Genomic DNA, 6,064 nt, shown 5'->3' with positions numbered 1-6,064 from the left:
AACTGCACTGAATGATTTGATTTTGTATTATGTTTTTCAAATAGAGAAATACACAATTAGCAATTAGCATTGTGCTAACATGGACCTGCCACTCAATAAGCCATCCCTGATCCTCAAATTGAATGAAGGGATTGTAGCGGCACTATGGCGGAACTACAACTTCCAGAAGGCATCGAACCAGCCATGTGACATCAGTGCATGTCAGTCACGTGATTCGGACTTTTAAAAGGTTGTGTAAATCTGTCTGATTCACTGAAGAAACGCCTTGTGTGGTTATTTCGTTGTGTCCACTGCGATTCCAATGGCCACAAATGGTGACCCCGATGAGTCCAAAAATTTATTTTTGGACAAACATAGACTCTTCAGCCATTGCTGTGAACCTGCCACCTTTCTGGACAGCTGAGTCTGAACTGTGGTTCCAACAAGCTGAAGCTCAATTCCACATTCCAAGGTTGAGTTGGACACCACTCGTTATGAACATCTCGTCAGTGTCCTGGACAAGGCCGTCGATAAGAGGGTCAGGTACTTCCTACGGGATTCACCACGTACTAGTAAGTATGATGCTTTAAAGCATTTTTATTATGTGGATATGGCATGTCCCATAGGGAAAGGACAGCCAAACTCTATACCTCGATGGGTTGGGACACCGCACTCCTTCAAAACTAATGGACAAAATGCTGTTCCTGGCATCTGGTGAAAGTCCCAATATGTTATTCGAGCAGCTCTTTTTGGAACAAATGCCAGATAATATTAGGCTCTTGTTATCCAAGTGTTAACTTGAAGGCCCAAGAGCTGTATCAGCAGAAGATGTTGTATGACTGCCTAAAAAGTACAGCAAGGAAGAACACGTCTGCACAATCAACCCCTCCGATATTGACCCCAAGTCACACTCTAGTACTCTTAGCACATCACTCCTTTCAAACAGACAATGTCCCAAAGTGGGCAAGCAGCCTGTGGACACCTCGTCTTGGTGTTAATACCTTAGGCGTTGGGGAGTAAATCCCAACAAGTGCCTTCCATCCTACTCGTTTGTGGGAAATGCCCAGGCCAACTGCGTCATTTGGCGAGAAACCTGCATATATGGGACCAGTTATCCCATCAAAAATTTCTGGTGGACATGTGTTCAGAAGTTAGTGTATTTCCACCCACCGGTTTTGACACATGGCATCCTACCCTGGACCTGCAACAACGAGCAGTTAACAGTTTCAACTTTCTGACCTTCAGCACTAGGAAGATGTATGTCAAGTTTGAGAATCATCTCTACACTTGGCCATTTATTATCACAGCAGTACCCCGACCTTTGCTTGGGGCAGATTTTCTTCAGGCTCATTCATTCCTCATCAATTTAAAAGGGCATCGGCTGATAGATGGAACTACTTTTCAGACCATTCCTCTGGCATACGCCTAGATCCCTGCTCTGCACCTCCAAACATTAAGTAAACCAGTGGATGAATTCTCCAAGCTGTTGGAAGATTTCCCTGGAATTATTACTCTACTATTTTCTGCCTTGCACTACAAAGCACGGTGATAGTCATCACATTTGTACGAAAGGCCCTACTATCCATGCTAAAGCACATCGCTTGCCGCCAGAGAAATTGCGTTTAGCTAAAGACAAGTTTGCCAAGATGGAGAAACTAGGCATAATTCATAGGTCTGATAGTCCCTGGACATCCCCATTACATATGATCCCAAAACACAATGGAGGTTGGCAACCATGTGGAGATTACAGGCGGCTTAATGACCCCACCATTCCGGATCGTTAGCCGATACCTCATATTCAGGATTTTTCAGCTAATTTGCATGGAACAAAAATCTTTTCCAAAGTAGACTTGGTGTATGGCTATCATCAAGAACCAGTAGAGCCAGAAGACATTCCAAAAACAGCAATAATTACCCCTTTTGGGTTATTCAAATTCTTATGAATGCCATTCGGATTAAAGAATGCTGCTTAATCATTTCAATGGGTGATGGACGCTTTAGGACGTGGTATGACTAATGTCTTCATTTACCTCAATGACACTCTAGTGGCTAATGGGACCAAGGAGGAACATTTGGAACATCTTCGTACACTTTTTATCCATCTTCAAGAATTTGGACTGACAGTCAATCCAGATAAAGTGTTTTTGGACAAGAAATTATTGATTTTTGAGGCATAGAATTACTCTGGAGGGCGTGACCCCACTACCATCGAAAATTTAGGCCATTACCAAATACTCAAAACCTGCTACAGTTAAAGGCCTACAGAAATTCTTAGGAATGGTGAATTTTTGTTGTTGGCTCAGATCATGAAGCCTCTTTTTTATTTACTGTCCAGTAATACAAAAATTATCCATTGGACTGAAGAGGGAAACAACACCCTTCTTGAAGATGAAAGATTTGCTGCCTTATGCTACTATATTCAGCTACCCAGTTTTAAATGAAGCCACCGCCCTTTCCACAGACACTGTCAATACGGCCGTAGGAGGTGCACTTCATCAATATGTCAATGGGCAATGGAAACCATTAGCATTCTTAAGCCAACATCTTCGTGAAGCAGATAAGAAATATAATGCTTTTGATAAGAAACTTTTGGCCATTTACTTGTCAATTCGACTCTTCCGTTATTTTTTTGTAGGGCAGAGGTTTTACTATGTAAACCCACTACAAACCCTTAACATTTGTGTTTCTAAGGTCGTAGAGCCCTGGTCAGCGTGACAACAATGGCAATTATTCATTTCAGTATTCTCCATAAAAATACTATGTATTTCCTGAAAAGACAATATAGTATCTGATGCACTGTCCCGTTCTGCTACACTCGAGGTTTCATCCAATAGATCAAGGTATTGACTACACAGCTTTGGCCATGGCCCAAGAACATGACCGTGAGATGAATGCTTATCGGACTACAATCACGAATCGGCAATTGAAAGATGGCCAGATTTGACTTCATGACAAACTACTCCTCTGTGATATATCAATGGGACACACACGCCCAGTAGTTCCAGCATCATGGAAATGTCAAGTATTCAAGTCTGTGCATGGTCTCTCACATCCATCGATTAGGTCGACAGTTCATATGGTTTCCGACAGGTTCATGTGGCACAATCTTAAAAAAGACGTTACACAAATGGCGAGGCCCTGCATTGCCTGCCAGAAAGCTAAGTTCAGCAGCATGCTAAGGCACCACTGCAGTCCTTCCCGGCAGTTACTCAGCATTTTGCTCATGTCCGCATGGATATTGTTGGTCTGCAAGAGGGTACTTTTTTTTACAGTAATAGAAAGGTTTATGTAATGGCCCGAGACCGTGCCTATGGTAGATGCTACTACAGACACGGGCTCAGGCATTCCTCAGTTCCTGGGTGTCTCGTTTTGGTCTTCGTCCATAGGGTAACAGTGGGTCCACCTTTCCCGATGCCTTATGAAGGACCTTATGTGATACTCAGACAAACTAGGTTGACCTGTATTTTCGACATTGGAGGGAAGCCACAGTCTGTCACTATTGACAGGCTTAAACCAGCTCATGTGGACAAGTCTTCCCCACTGAAACAGCCAACAGTTCGTCGCAGAGTTCAACCACAAAGACAGACAAACCTATCTGCCTCTACTGGGGGTGGGGGGGGGGTGGGCAGTGCGTGTAGCTCTGCTATAGTGGTATTAAAACTCTCATAAGGCATTGAACCGGCCATGTGACATCAGTGCCATGAGCATGTCGGGCACGTTATTTGTGTTTTTAAAAGGTTGTGCACATTATGAACAGTAAATCCATTTGATTCACTGAAGAAATGCCTTGTGTGGTTATTTTGTCATGTTCACTGTGATTCCAGTGGCCACAGGACAAATATTTACAAAGACGGACTAATAATACCTGTAGTTATTCCTTCGTGGTATGTGGCCATCTTGCATTACCCCAGTCACAACTGGCTTTGAAAAGGTAGCGATGAAGTACCTTCTTCCAGCTCTCTCAGGGAAGGCACTTCACACACTTAATTAGGTGAGGAGTTCTAGCACTGGAGCCAAGAGTGTCAAAATATTTCCATTGTAGGGCAATGTGCAACTTGGAAAAATTCCACAGTAGCTGTTCAAAATTCACCTGAGGAAGTACATAATTTTGAAATAAATACAGAATCAGTGAAAGACAAATTTATATTATGGGATGCAATGAAAACCTTCATTAGAGGGCAGATAATAAGTTATGTAACCAAAATGAAAAAGGACTACAATCGGGAAATAGAGCAGTTAGAAAGGGAGATAGTAAGTACAGAAAAAGAACTAGCAACAAGGGACGATGCAACAAAAAGAAGAGAATTGGCAGACAAAAAAATAAAATACGAAACATTACAAACATATAAGGTGGAAAAGAACATAATGAAAATAAAGCAAAAGTACTATGAGCTAGGAGAAAAACCACACAAAATATTAGCCTGGCAACTTAAAACAGAACAAGCTAAAAGAGTTGTATTGGCATCAAGGAAAAAGGACAAACAAATTACATATAATCCAATGGAGATTAGTGAGAAATTTAAGGAATTTTATTAACAATTATACCAAACTGAGAACAAGGGGAAAGATGATAAAATAGAAGTTTTTAGTTAAAATTGAACTGATGAAATTGCAAGAAGAGGAACAAAACAAGTTGATAAAACCATTTGAAATAGAGGAAGTACAGGATATATTAAAAAGCTGCTGAACAATAAAATGCCTGGAGAGGATGGATTCCCAATAGAATTCTATAAAACATTTAAAGAGTTATTAATTCCTCCTCTCCTAGAAGTAATGAACCAGATAGAAGAAACACAAAACTTGGCAGATTCATGAAAGACAGCAATAATCACAATAATACCAAAGATGGGGAAGGATCCACGAACACCAGCATCATATAGACCAATATCTCTACTTAATTCAGATTATAAGATAATAGCAAAATTATTAGCAAACAGATTGGCCGACTGTGTACCAAAAATAATAACAAGATCAAACTGGATTTATTAAGAAAAGACGAACAGCGGATAATGTCTGTAAATTTATTAATTTAATTCATGCAGTTCAAGGAAATACAATGTCAACAGTGGCTGTTGCTTTAGATGCAGAAAAAACCTTTGACAGGGTAGAATGGAATTATTTATTCAAAGTATTACAGAGGTTCAATCTACCAGAAAGGAGTATAAAATCAGTTTATTTGCAGATGACATCATAGTATAATTAACAGAACCAGAAATATCAATAAAAGAACTACAAAAGAAATTGAAGGAATATGGAGAAATATCGGGGTACAAGATCAATGCAAATAAAAGTAAAGTGATGCCAATGAGTAATGCGGATTATACAGAATTTAAAAAAGAATCACCATTTCAACGGCAAACACAAGCAATCTGATACCTAGGTAATAGGTTAGATAATAATTTAAGCCACCTGTACAAATTAAATTATCAGCCATTAATAAAGAAATTACAGGAAGACTTAGAACATTGGAAAGAATTACCACTAATGTTGATAGGGAGGGTAAATTGCATTAAAATGAATGTCTTCCCAATGATACAATACTCATTTCAATCGTTACCAATTCCCTTAAAAGATAAATTTTTCAATGAACTAAAAAGAATAATAAGGAAATTTTTATGGAAAGGGAGGAAATCGAGGATAGCATTAGATAAATTAACAGAGTGGTACAACCAATGTGATTTGCAGTTACCAAACTTGAAAAATTATTATAGAGCAGCACAATTAAGGTATTTATCAGATTTTTATCAGACAAGGGAAAAACCAGATTGGACTAAGATAGAGCTAGATAAAATAGGGAAGAAGGTACCGGAACATATACTTTATAAGTGGGATGAAAAGCTGGTACAATATAAAAGCTCACCAGTACTGCATCATTTACTCAATATATGGAAGAAGATTCACTTAGAAAGGAAAAAAAACAAATTACCAACTACCAAATTTATTATTGATGTAAAATCAGCTAATCCCTTTTACAATAGATAACTTTACCTTTAGAGAATGGGAGAGCAAAGAAATTAAAAAAAAATAGAAAATTTATTTTTTGGGAAATAATTTATTAACATTTGAACAAATGAAGTATAAATAT

The sequence above is a fragment of the Narcine bancroftii genome, chromosome 7 (assembly GCF_036971445.1).
Source record: "Narcine bancroftii isolate sNarBan1 chromosome 7, sNarBan1.hap1, whole genome shotgun sequence".
In the NCBI taxonomy this organism is placed as follows: Eukaryota; Metazoa; Chordata; class Chondrichthyes; order Torpediniformes; family Narcinidae; genus Narcine; species Narcine bancroftii.
This window is presented reverse-complemented; position numbering follows the sequence as displayed.